This window comes from Lissotriton helveticus, chromosome 1_1 (genome assembly GCF_964261635.1).
Source record: "Lissotriton helveticus chromosome 1_1, aLisHel1.1, whole genome shotgun sequence".
NCBI lineage: Eukaryota > Metazoa > Chordata > Amphibia > Caudata > Salamandridae > Lissotriton > Lissotriton helveticus.
This window is the reverse complement of record NC_136057.1, coordinates 633,531,117-633,545,250: the sequence shown is the minus strand read 5'-3', so window position 1 is coordinate 633,545,250 and position 14,134 is coordinate 633,531,117. Positions and strand designations below refer to the sequence as shown.

Here is a 14,134-nt window from a genome sequence, read left to right as displayed (position 1 = left end):
TGATTGAAGCTCATCCACTGGGAAATAAAGACAAGAGTCGACCTGAGCTTGGGAAGAGAGTGAGTTGGGGAAGAAAGATCGAAGACGAGCTGGAGGTCGTCAGCGTAGTTATACACTGAGACCCCCAGCTCGAGAAGCGAGGAAATAAGGGGGCGGATATAGAGGTTGAAAAGAAGGGGGGAGAGAGAATAGCCTTGGGGTACCCCACACGTGACCGGGAGGGGAGGAGCAGAGAAGGTGGAGAGGTGGACTGCCTGTGATCGTCCCTGCAGAAAGGACGCGATCCAAGAGAGGGCAACGCCCTGGATGCCCGCTGCGCTGACACGGTCAAGAAGAATAACATGATCGACCGTGTCAAACGCAGCGGACAGATCCAAAAGGACTAAGGCCTGAGGAAGGTTGCCGTCGGCCTTGCCCTTCAGTTCGTCAAGGACCGCTAGGACCACGCCCTCAGTGGAGTGGCCCGGTCGAAAGCCAGCCTGGTGGGAGGCCAAGATGTTGTTCTCCTCGATGTAAGAAGAGAGACAAGATGTTACGTGGCTCTCAAGAATCTTCCCTAGATAGGGGAGGAGGGAGATCGGCCTAAAATTCGATGGAAGGGAGGGATCCAGGCCAGCTTTCTTCAGGATAGGAAGCACAATGGCAGACTTAAAGAAAGAGGGGACAGAACCCAGAGCCAGACAGGAGTTAAGAAAGGTTAGAGGGGGGATAGGACAGCTAGTGAACAAAGTTCTGAGGATACGAGCAGGTGCGCAGTCCACCGGGGAGCCGGACTTGACCTTGACAAGGAGGTCGAGAAAAAGCTCAGGGGAGATGGGTGTAAAATGATCAAAAACGGGGGAAGAGAGAGGGGGATGGTCCGGTAGATCCAAATGAGGCACAATCGGAATGTTGGCCTTAATGGTGATTATTTTGTTAATGAAATAGGTGTTCAGCAAGTGGCAGAGAGATTGCGAGGGAGCAGGGGAGAGACCAGCACGGTCAGTGGCAAGGCTGCGGACCAGAGAAAAGATCTCACGAGTTTTGTTAGCCGAAAGGGCAACGCGGTCCGAGAAGTATTTGGATTTGGCCGCTAAAATGGCCGATTTGTAATTATTAAGAAGAGCCCTATATTTCAGGCGGAGAGTGGGGCAATAGGTGCGACGCCAGCGACGTTCCGACCGTCTAAGCTCGAGCTTCAGGGATCTAAGGTCATTGGAGAACCACCTGTGGGCGTCGTGAAGACGGGCCGATCTAATCTTTTTAAGAGGAGCGGCCTGATCACAAGCCGAGGAAAGCCAAGTGTGAATGGCATCCGCCTGACTTTCCACAGAGAGGTCGGTCAGAGCGGGGGTCGATAGAGAAAGAGAGGAGGAAAGATCATCGAGATCAACCTTATTCCAGCACCGAGCCCAGATGTTCTTGGGCAAGGAAGCTTTCTCGGGCCGACCTGAGGGGATAGAGAAGGAGATCAAAAAATTATCGGACCAGCCACAGGGGGAGATGGAAGACACTAGGGGGTTGCAACAGAGAGAACAAATCTGGTCAAGAATATGACCGTGGGTGTGGGTGGGGGTCAAAACGTGGGACTTATGTGGATTAAAGGCCATATATTTTGATTTTTAGGTATTTGTTACCAGACCTCTGGTGTCAAAAAAATATTTGAATCCGTTTAGTAATGTCTGGAGCCCTGACAGGGTTTTGGACACAAACAAGGTGTCATCTGCAAATAAAAGAGTTACTACCTTACCCCACACAGGGATGGAGCATTGGCAGGTTCCTGTGATAGAAAAGCTACCACTCCATTCATGTACATGGAAAAGAGCGTAGGGGCCAGGACAGCCTTGACGGACTGCCCTATTGACTAGAATACAGTCTGTGAGCTGGCCATGCGAGTCCCATTCTATCCGGGCAAAGTTGTCTTCATGCAGGCAGGTGACCAGATTAAGGATGGATATCAGGATTCCCATTTCTTTTAAAACATGCTACAACATCTGTCTGGAAACTAAGTCGGAGTTGGGCTTTATATCGATAAAGGTTAGATAGAGGCTGCCCTGAATAATCACTACAACTTTCCAGTAGAGGAGCAGAAGACGGAATACCTGGTCGATCGTCCCTGTCTTTTCTCTGAACCCGGCTTGGTATTGCCTTATCTTCCTCCCAGGCCTGGATCTTAAAAAGCAGGGCTCAGCAAAAAACCTTTTGAAGCGCATCTATTAGGCTAACTGGCCTGTAATTTCAGGGCTCACCTCGGTCCCACTTTTTTGAAAATGGGGACCACCTCTGCCCCCTTTCAAGGCCCTCGAAATGGGGCACCGCTCGCTCTAGTATTAGAAAGGAGAACACTATAGCGGGTCCAGTTTCCGTTATTGGAAAGGAAGAGATCCCCGAGATACGATCAGGCCCTGGGGCTTTGGACAGTACTATTCGGCCGCTAGAGCCCTCGATCTCACTCAAGGTGAAGAAGTTGCCTCCCGAAAGCTGAGTGGGACAGACAGTTTCTCCAGCGAGAGGGGATTGACAGTTTCAGAGTAGAGCTTTCTGAAGTGGTCGTACCAGGCTTGGACTGTAATATAATTGGGGGGAGGTTGAGCCCCAAATGTTTCGCCTCAAGTAATTAGGGACCAGAATGATCTTAAATCTTTATCAGCACAAGCTTCCTTAAGTTGTTGCCAGCAGGACTCATCCCACACCCTTTTCGCATAATGTAAAGTTGCCTTAATCTGCCATCTAGAGACTCTAATTTGATCCATGTTTTTGTATTTGATGATATGGGCTAGGTTATGACGTTCAATTCTCCAGTCCCTTGTGTACCAGGAAGCTGGCCCCCTTTTTGGTTTGCTGACCCTTGAGATGCTTCTGGCTGCAACAAAGTAAGCACTTATTCTATCACAAAGACGGGAGTGGGCCATTTCAACCTTTGCCATTTCCCCTGTACTTTGGACAATATGCTGTAATTCAGACGTGCCAGCCATCAAATCTTGCTGTTAGGCCTTAATCATATCTTCTTTAAAGGCTACCTTCCGCCATTTCAGCCTGCTGCGATCATTAGAACGGGAAAACTTCCATGGAAATACTCGAGAAATGGTTTCTAGTTGATTGGCCACCCAGAAAAGGCTTCATGCTTAGGCAGAGTGGGTTATGATCACTATCTGTTGTAAACTCACATTCGTATCGGCCACACTTCTCCCGAGCCTCAGGTCTAAAAGGATGTAGTCTATGTGAGATGGGCTACTTATACTGTTAAAAGTGTTCGCACCCTACCATCGGGACATCCTCCTGGAGAAAAAAAGGTTACTTTGCAAGGAGGATAGAGGCTGCCTCTAATTCCTGCAAGGAGATTTTTATGATAGTCAGGGAATTTACGGCCCCGCAAACTAATTCGACTCAGGCCGCTCCCTCTGACTCGTGGGTTTCGGCTCTCGCCAATTTTTTTACCACCAAGATCAAACTGATTCAGGATTCTTTTCATCTGAGGGTAATTGAAGTACCTCCGAGCCTCGAAGACGGGTCAGGTTCGTGGGCCCTCTCGGGCTCAGTCTTGGCGGATTTTCCGCCTATTTCAATTCCTTCGTCATTGGCACTTTTGGCTAATCTTAAATCTGGGTCGCCTCATGTCCGGCCAAATTCCTGGCGAAAATGGCCGATGCTATAAACCCGTTGGCGAATCCGCTCTTGAATCTCTCCGTGAGTCGGGGGGTGGTCCCGCAGGCTTGGAAACAGGCGATGGTCATTCCCCTTCTTAAGAAGCCTGGTCTTGATCCGGAGGCCTTGGCCAACTATAGGCCAATCTCTCTCCTCCCGGCGCTGGCTAAGATCCTGGAGAAGCATGTTCATATCGTGCTTTCCAATTTTCTGGAATCTCACAATCTGCTGCACTCCACTCAATCTGGCTTCCGCCCCAATCTAAGCACCTAAACGGCGCTTTTGGAGGTGTCTGAGGCCATCAAAGAGGCACGGGATTCGGGGGGCAAAGCTATGCTTGTAATGCTGGACTGGTCGGCAGCCTTTGATACCATCCCCCATGAGGCTCTCCTCATCAGACTCCATGAGATCGGTCTGAGGGGGACGGTGCTTAGCTGGTTTAGATCATTTCTGGCCGGCCGCCGACAAACGGTCTGGGCCTCACCCAGCTCCGCCGTGATGCCGCCTTTGGGAGTCGGAGTTCCGCAGGGCTCTGTGTTGAGCCTGACGCTTTTTAACATCTTTATGACCCCTCTGGTGGCATTGGCGGAGTCTTATGGGGCCCAGATCGTATCCTATGCCGACGATACCCAGCTCCTCTTTACGTGCAGGAAAGGAGAAGATTTTGATGGAGAGAGTATCCGTGAGTGCCTTGGGGCTGTTTTTAAATGGTTCCAGCTGAACAGCCTCAAGTGCAACTCAGATAAATCTGAGGTACTCTTCTTCGGCTGCCCTCACGATCCAGACTGGCAGGAATGGTGGCCGGTTAATATGTTTCCTCCAGCGCACTCGTCCCAGTTAGCTAAGAATCTGGGGATCAAGATGGATAATGGCCTGACGTTAAGATCTCAGATCCTTGGTCTTACGGGAACTTGTTTTGGCCTCCTCAGGATGCTGCGCAAGTTTCTTCCTCTGCTATCAGTAGATCATAGGAAGATGACGGTGCAGGCCTTAATTGGCTCTAGATTGAACTACTCCAACGTCCTGTATCTTGGCCTGCCAGATTACCTTCTGCAACGCCTGCAGGTGGTCCAGAACTCGGCCGCGCCGGCCATTTTTGGCCTGTATAGGCATGCCAGAGTTTCGGGACTCCTGCAGTCGCTCCATTGGCTGCCTATCCGGAAACGGATAGTTTTCAAGGCCTTGACCTTGGCCCATAAGGCTCTCCGTGCTTCTGGGGCAAAATATCTCCAAAGGAGGTTTGCCTTCTACCATCCGACCCGATCTCTGAGATCTGAATCACTGTTCCTTGCGGTGGTCCCTCGAGTAAAAAGGTCCCGCATTGGGGGCCGTTCTTTCGGGTTGTTGGCGCCACAGATGTGGAACACGTTGCCTTTGGCATTACGCAGCACCTCTAACTTGCTGATTTTTAGGAAGGGCCTCAAAACTTGGCTTTTTGCCCCGTAGTTCGTTTCTTTTGATTGTTCCTGATCCACTTTGCTCCATTGTGTTGTGGTACTCTGCGATTGGTTTTTAATAAAAGCGCCGGGACACTCTATGGAGTAGCCGTGCGCTATAAAAGACAAAACTAACATAACATAACCCCGACTATGTAATGATGTTCTTCCATTCAGAGCCCTTAATCCATACTCTAAGTTTAGGGTGTTTACCTGAAGTGCCAACTGCGTCCATTTCTTGACTGGGGGACGCTCTAGGGGAGGAACAGCCCACTTCAGATCGTCTTCACTTGTATCAATATACTACCAATCGGAGCGGACGGCTGCTTCCAGTTCTTTTTCAGATTCATCGTATGCTGGCCCTTACCAAGGAGGCCTACGCAGTCACATTACTTTGTGCACGTGCAATTTCTACCCCAAAATCGTACATCACTCTATGCCCTGAAGAAGTTCATTGTATATGAATGAAACGTGTTGGCTGGTAATTTTTACTACTGGATACTTACTAAGACAATAAATACACAACTATGGGCTAGATGTAGGTAACTGGGAAATACAGATTCCTAAATACCGAATTTTGCCGATTCGATATTTAGGAATCAGTATTTCAGAATTCGGTAGAAAATTCCGAATTCTTAATATTCGTTATTACTAAATCGGTAATTGAGATTCTGTAATAACGAATACCTACCCATTCATTCCTATGGGCTTGGAGGCCCATAGGAATGAATGTGAAGACATTCTGTATTACCGATTTGGTATTACCGGGAGGTATTTCAAGGGTGCCAGGGTTTCCAAAGGACACCCTGTTGCACCCCTGAAATGTGCATGTGTGCATATGTGGTGCACATGGCGACTACATTTATATTCTATGTGATAATCTTAGCAAGGCGAGAAATATGCAGGGCTTGGAAAGTGCCCCCACTTTTTCAGAGTGCCTGAAATATATCATCTACACAAGTGAGTCGGACATAGCCTGTGATAACACCAGTCACGATAAGATCTGGGCGGCCCTGGTGGCATGGCGGAACCGATGAGGGTATTCCAATGATTTCACCTGGGCACTGTTGGTTCTTTGTCTCCATTCTATAAAGGGCCATCCAGATAAAGAGGAATGGAGTGGAATGAGTAAACAGTAGCTACTGGAGGAGTTTCCCCCTTCCACCGCTCCTTGGGTCTCAAACAACGATGCCGGAACACCATGAATAGAGGAGAGGGGGGGGGGGGATTCTCTACCTAGAATGCCCACATTGGTATATGAGGAATAAAAAAAAAAAAAAAAAAAAAGGGAAGGCAAAACAGAGGACAAAAAAACAAGCAGAAAAGGAAAAAGAGCAAGCAGAAAAACCAATCAATCAACGAATTTGTATAGCGCGCTACTCACCCGCTAGGGTCTCAAGGCGCTGGGGAAGGGGGAGTTGCTACTGCTCGAACAGCCAGGTCTTGAGTTATTTACTGAAGGAGAGATGGTCCTGGGTCCGCCGTAGGTGGGTGGGGAGGGAGTTCCATGTCTTGGCCGCCAGGTAGGAGAAGGATCTTCCTCCGGCGGTTGTTCTGCGAATTCGTGGGATGGTGGCGAGGGCGAAGCTGGCGGAACGGAGCTGGCAGGTGGGTGTGTAGAATGTCAGGCGGCTGTTGAGGTATTTGGGGCCCATATCGTGGAGAGCCTTGTGTGCGTGGGTGAGGAGTCTGAACGTGATCCTCTTGCTGACAGGGAGCCAGGGCAGGTCTCTCAGATGGGCAGAGATGTGGCTGTGACGGGGGATGTCCAGGATGAGTCGTGCAGAAGCGTTCTGTATCCGTTGGAGTCTTTTCTGGAGTTTGGCTGCGGTGCCATCTTAGAGGGTGTTCCCGTAGTCCAGTCGGCTGGTGATGAGGGCCTAGGTGACCGTCTTCCTTGTTTCGGTGGGGATCCACCGGAAGATCTTTCGGAGCATGCGCAGGGTGTTGAAACAGGAGGACTTGCTTGGTCATCGTGAGGGAGGAGTCCAGGGTGAAGCCCAGGTTGCGTGCATGGTCCGTTGGCTTGGGGGCGGTGCCCAGGGCAGGGGGCCACCAGGAGTCGTCCCAGGCAGAGGGAGATGGTCACAGGATGAGGACTTCCGTCTTGTCTGAGTTCAGTTTCAGACGGCTGAGCTTCATCCATTCCGCGACGTCTTTCATTCCTTCCTGGAGGCTGGCTCTGGCGGTGGTGGGGGTCGTTAGTGAGGGAGGGGATCAGCTGGGTGTCGTCAGCATAGGAGATAATGTTTAGGTTGTGTTGGCGTGCGATGGCTGCAAGGGGGCTCATGTAGACGTTGAAGAGGGTGGGCCTGAGCGAGGAACCTTGCGGAACGCCGCAGATGACTTCGGTGGCCGCGGATCGGAACAGGGGGAGGCGGACTCTCTGGGTTCTTCCGGTGAGGAACGAGATGATCCACTCCAGGGCAGTTCCTTGGATTCCGGTGTTGCTGAGGCGCTGTATTAGGGTGCGGTGGCATACGGTGTCGAAGGCTGCTTAGAGGTCCAGGAGGATGAGGGCCGCTGTTTCCCCGTTGTCGAGCAGGGACCTGATGTCGGTGGCTACAATGAGTGTGGTCTTGGTGCTGTGGTTTGCTCGGAAACCGGACTGTGAGGGGTCGAGGGATCCGTTTGTCTCGAGGAAGGCAGAGAGTTGTTCGGCAGGAAAAGGGAGGAGCGAGATGGGGGCGGAAGTTCTTGAGGTCCGTGGGGTCCGCGGTGGGTTTCTTCAGGAGGGCGCTGAGCTCGGCATGTTTCCAGCTCTCCGGGAAGGTGGCGGATGCGAAGGAGCTGTTAATGATGTCCCAGAGTTGGGGTGCGATGATGGAGTCGGCTTTGTTGAAGATGTGGTGTGGACAGGGGTCGGTAGGGGAGCCGGAGTGGATGTGTTCATCGTGCGGGAGGTGTCTTCGGTGCTGACCGGGGTCCAGGTGCAGAGGGTGGTGGTGGGGGGCGCTGGTTCGGTGGTTGGGTGCGTGGTCTGTGCGCCAAAGCGGTTGTGTATGTCGGCGATCTTGCGGTGAAAGAACGAGGCGAGTGAGTCGCATAGGTCTTGCGAGGGTGTGATGTCGTTGTTGCAGGCGCTGGGGTTGGAGAGCTCTTTAACGATGCAGAAGAGTTCCTTGCTGTTGTGGGTGTTGTTGTCCAGTCGTTCTTTGAATGTTGTCCTTTTGGTGGTGCGGATCAGCTGGTGGTGTTTGCGGATGGCGTTCTTGAGGGCTGTCATATTTTCTGTTGTCTGGTTGTGGCGCCAGGCTTTCTCGAGGGTGCGGCAGGTCTTCTTGGAGTTTTTGAGGTCGTTGGTGAACCACGGGGTTTTCTTGCTGCTGGGTCTGCTGGGAGGGTTCTTCAATGGTGCAAGTTCATCGGCGCAGTTGGTGAGCCACTGAGTGAGGTTGCGGGCTGCTTCGTTGGGGTCCCTCGTGTTGGTGGGAGGGTTCTGGCTGAGGGAGGTGGTGAGTTGGTCGGTGGTGATCTTGGTCCAGCTTCTGCGGGAACCTGTTGCGGGTGGTGGTGGGTCGTGGTTCTCCTGAAGTTGAAGTGGACGCAGCTGTGATCTGTCCAGTGTAGTCCGGCGGAGTGGCTGAAGGAGATGTGCTTGCTGGAGGAGAAGATGGGGTGTAGCGTGTGGCCGGCGTAGTGGGTGGGGGTGTCCACCAGTTGCTTGAGTCCGAGGTTGGCGAGGTTGTCCAGCAGGGTGGTGGTGTTGCTGTCATTGTTGTTCTCCAGGTGGAAGTTGAGGTCCCCTAGGAGGATGTAATCTGAGGAGGTTAGGGCGTGCTGGCTGACGAAGTCTGTGATGGCTTCGCTGAATTGTGTTCGTGGTCCCGGTGGTCTGTAGATGAGAGTGCCTCTGAGGATGGTCTTGGGGTCGGTGTGTATCTGGAAGTGAAGGTGCTCGGCGGCGGTGAGGGTGTCGTCGGAGTTGGTTGTAGAAAGCTGTACAAGGGATGCACTAAGGGACGCCCAGGAGACATGACGGACGCCAGGGAGACATGACGGACACCGGACGGACACCAATGGATGGCGTCTGCAGGGCAGAGGGGGGCATGTGGCTCTTTTCTCCATCAAGTTAAGGCTGGGCCCCGGGGGATGGGGTTACCAGGGCCGTGCGGCCCCACTCTCACTTTAAAGAAAGTCTTTGGCCCCGGGAAGGTGAAGGTCCCTGTAGCTCAGTGTGTCTTTGCGGCCAGCATAATTTTTAAGCGATCCCTTGGGAGGTGGTAGGCTCTTGGTGCTCAATGGAGGGGAGACCCTGCAGACCCCCTCCTTAATATCAGTAAATCGCAGGGGAGGTGGTGGTCCTCGGTGCTCAGAAGAGGGAAAACAGAGCAGAAAAACAGACAAGGAAGGCAAAACAGGGGACAAAAAAACAAGCAGAAAAGGAAAATGAGCAAGCAGAAAAACGAGCATAAAAGGTAAAACAGAGGATAGAAAAATCAGCAGGAAAGACAAAACAGAGCAGAAAAGGGCAAAACAAGTGGGGAGAAAAACTAGCATTAAAGGCAAAACAGATGGCAGAAAAACAAGCATAAAAGGCAAAACAGAGCACTCGGAGACACACACACCCACTCACTGAGCCACTCGGAGACCCAATGAGACACTCATATTTCCAATCATAAACCCACTTAAAGACTCATGCACCCACTCACAGACCCAGTGAGACACTTATGCAGCCACTGCCAGGCCCACTCAGACACACCCATTGAGGCACTCACACACCCACTGAGACACTCATGCACTGACTCACACCCTCACTATCAAAGGTTACAGGTTATAGTTAGGAAATTAAATTTTGAAAACCCGAGAAATTCACTTAAAAAAAACAAAGGTTGCATGGACTGCCATTACCTGACGGAGGAGGACGTCGTATTGCATGCTGATTTAGGAACCAGGGGATGCCTCAGCTCACTTTATTAGGAGTGTCCAAGCAGGAGGTTTAACCTATATTTCCCTCATAACAAGCAAGTCACAGTAGATAGACAGAACTTCATCCCCTGTTCACTACTCTGGTTCCAGCACTACATGGACTTTCATCCAAATATTGATGTGATTGACAAGCATAATATTGAAATTCCTCTCAATTTTTGAGCGTATTGGCTGAACGTGACTACAAATAGATACACACCGCCTATTAACAAGAACGGCTCTAACAGACCAGACTGCTCCATTGAGAACTCTTTGTCAAAATATGATGCCCCCTTCAGCATAATAGAACGTCACGGACATACCCACGTACCTAATAACCACGGGAGAAGATCTCAGAACATCATCTTATTATTCGTTTTGCCCTGAAGAAGTCCCAAGAGGACGAAACGCGTCGGCTGTAGCACCTGTGTGTGCCTTTCATGCACAACTGAATTGAATAAAAGAACTCTTAAAGAACACAAGTAACAACTGATGTGATTTTTTCTGTTGACCTTATCAAAGTGAACAGTTTTTGTAAATATTGCAGTGGTGCACCTTGACCTTGTTTAAAGTATTTCATGGTTCATGTTTTGAACCAACATTGTAACGGTGGGTGTTTTTTGAAGTGTGCACACATATTGTCCCACGTACTACATTGTGGGTCCAAATTAATTTTGAGAGAATATTTGACTAGGTGCTGTTCTGTTGGGAATCTTCCACCGTTATTCTGTCTCTAAACATGCATGGACGTGATAAATAGTTTTTTTTTTTAAACATAGAAATTCACTGAAAAAACCTAAAGGTTACACCCACTCATAGACCCACTCAGACACTTCGACAGTCACTCAGAGACCCACTCACACATGTATACACCAATTCACAGAACCACTTACACTCTCACATCCACTCACATACCAACTCAGACGCTGTCACACCCAGTCACTGCCTCACGTAGACACTCACACACCCACTCAGACCCTCTAAGACACTCTTAGACCCTATCAGATACTCCCGCACCCACTCACAGACCCTCTCAGACACTCATGCACCCACTTACAGACCCATTCAGATACTCACACACCCACTCACAGACCCACTCAGACACTGATGCGCTCACCCACAGGCCCACTCAGACACTGATGCACCCACTCACAGGCCCACTTATGTAATAACACATAGAACCACTAACACACCCATCGTCTAAGGTTACAGGTTATAGTTACAAAAAAAAAGGTTTTAAAAAAACTTAAAGTTTACTAAGACAACCAAAGGTTACAAGACAATATTGTTGGGAAATAGAATTAAAAATACCTTAGAAATTCACTGAAAAAACCCAAAGTGTACTTGAAAGTTATAGTTAGGAAATAACATTTTAAAAAGTTGAGAAATTCACGGAAAACAACAATGGTTACAAGGACATTATAGTTGGGCTCAGTTTTCACTCCTACAAACCTATAGAAATTCATCAGTTATAGTTACCCGAGCTAACTATAAAGTATGCCCACGCAATGCATTGCTTATGACCTCACATATTATAATGCTCATTGTAGCAAAGTAGGATCTGATTCTTACATTTACCCTCACTTTTTGCTTGATGTCTCACAGTTTTTTGACCAGTCTGGCTAGGATCCGGCTAATCAGGACCCCAGCCTATCTGCTTTCTCCCTTAAATTGACGTACATGTACTTTGGTACACTCCAGATTGGATACTGGGGTGCCCTTATAAGTCCCTAATAAATGGGACCCCATGTACCCAGGGCATAGGTACCCCACAGCCCTCCCAGGTATTATGCCACCCATGAGAGATCGTGCAAAATGGAACTCTAGGTCTGCTTCTGCAGCCTATGTAAGATGGTGTAAGAAGTCACCCCTATAACAGGCATATCAATCCTGAAGGCAGGGTGCTGAGTTTTAGGTGAGAGGGTGGCCCTGCATGAGCAGAGCCTCTCTGCAGTTTGGAGACCATTCTCCCGGGTTGTCTGTGACTCAGCCGGACATATAGGTAGAGGTGCACTATAACCTTGCGGTAAATGCTCTCAAAAACCGCTGCATAGAAACATATTGTGTTTGATATCAAACAACTTGGAATCATACCTCCACATCAGTAACTGCTGTGAGAGGTATGATTCCACCCTTCTGAAGCGAGTTTTGTGGTGTCAGCTGTCTACCCAGCAAGCATTCTCGACCCGGAAAGCACAAAATAGATGCTGCCAGATAGAGTCACATTTCTGCCCTCCTGAGCCACACTCGAGCAGAGGAAGGCAGCACAATAGGCATCCAGTCACGGGGAGGTATGACCACCTCCCAGACAGGATTTAGTATATTGGGGCAGGGTGGGTGCACTCAGAGTGACTGAAAGTCTGCGCTGGGGGAATATTTAGTGTCCCAGTGCATAGTCCAGCTCAAACCAGTTCTGGGAGCCATTGGCTCTTGCTCTGGCGTGAAATTGGACAAAGAACATGGGTGTAGCCACCCCTCTGTCCTGCCCCTCCCCTCAGAGGGTCCCCTGAATCTGTCCAGCCCTCTCCTGTGGGTATAAAATTGGTTACCTGGCTACAGGGCTTTAGATAACAATGGATTTTACATGGGCAAGATTCTACAAGAAGAAACCACTGACCTTCGACCGTCTGGACACCTTGAACTTTGCTGGGCCTCGACTTGGCTTGACTTCGTCCCCCTTTCCGTCCGAAGCCTAGTTGGTTCCGTGACTCCATACAGACTCTGTGCAAGACCTGTGAAACACTTAAGACAACAGAAGAATCTCCCTTGGAGTGAAGGAGTCACTCTCCTGCTTCGCAGGCACCTAAAGCGCAACTGACCGATAGCTGCTCCTCAGCTTCTGCGGACTCCGAAGATTTCAGCAACACAGGAGGTGGGTTCCTTAAGGTCCTGAAGGTACCGGAGGTCGAGCTGCCCTCTCACCAAGTTTGAGTATCCTTCGTGGGGGCAGCATAACCCGAACCCCTGTGCACTGCGTCCATTTGCAAGTGCATACGCTTGTTGGCGATTCCTGAGCTTGTGCATTGGACTCCGTGTAGTCCTGACTCTGAGCAGTATTTGCACCAAAGAACTCCGGCCTCCTCGCACGAGTGCTCCCTGGGCTGTTGCTTTGCAATCTTGCTCGAGGTCCCCTCGCGACTCCTGGTCCTTTGGCCTGAGGGTCATCTTGATTGTTCTTGGGCTTTCTGGGTTGCTCCCAATGTGCCCTGACTCCTAACTGCTTGGTGAGTCCCCTGGACCTTGCTGGGCCACACCGTAACCCGTTTGTCCTTCCTGCGTGGGTTTCTGTTGCCAAGGTTTGTTGGTGCTCCCGCCGGACGCCGACCCCTCAGCACTCGACATCCTTCGTGGGACAGCTCACCTCCAGCTCCTGGTCGTCCTTGACGCCTCCGGGACCTTGTGGCTGCCGAGTAAAGCATCCATTCTTCGCACCAGAAGCACCCGACATCGGTGGGCATTCGTCTACCGATCCCCTGGCCACTCTGAAGTGACCCAGACTCTGTCCCCTCTGCTTTCAGGTTCCTCTCATCCAGAATTCCGTCTTGGATTCCAACTGACCCTTTTCACCTTCACAGCAGCAGTATTTCTTCACTTCCTTCCAAAGAGTTTCCGACACCACTTCAGACTTATGCACCTGGCTACCCTGGGATAGGTAACTCCGATACTACGGTATCCACGGGTGGGGTTGCTATTTAAACTCTTAAGTTCCGAAGGGTTTGCTCGAAGTCCTCCTAGAAGGGTCCTTAAACTTTAACTTTGCAACTGCGACTTTCCCATAGAGTTGTACGGAGCACGCAGTCGTGTTTCCTCACTGCACCCGTCCTCCGTGGGTCTCCTGTGTCATCACCTTGGGTGGAACCTTGGTGTCCCAACAATTCTACCTGCACTAGGCACTGTGTCTAGTCAAGTTGTGATTGTTATACCACTATTTTGAATGTGGAACGGTCTCTCCCTGGAGCCCGCTCTGTATTGTGCTACTTACAACTGTTCTATTGATTCAGTATTGTGTGCTTTGTGTTCTATCATCGTATAGAGGATAGTAGAGAGTATTAGATTAATAAATACATATTTTATATAACTACTTTGTGGTTCTCCTTCATTTAGTCATTCAGGAGGTGATATTCTGGTAAAACAAGCAGCTTTATATTCCTTCAAGATTAAGCCTG

The 14,134-nt window shown here is 50.1% G+C and overlaps 1 protein-coding gene across 1 annotated transcript in view; it reads right to left on the bottom strand.

The window, feature by feature from the left end:
- DHTKD1 (dehydrogenase E1 and transketolase domain containing 1) overlaps positions 1-14,134 on the bottom strand; it is a 1,484,612-nt gene that overhangs the window by 1,233,562 nt on the left and 236,916 nt on the right. The window lies entirely within an intron of this gene.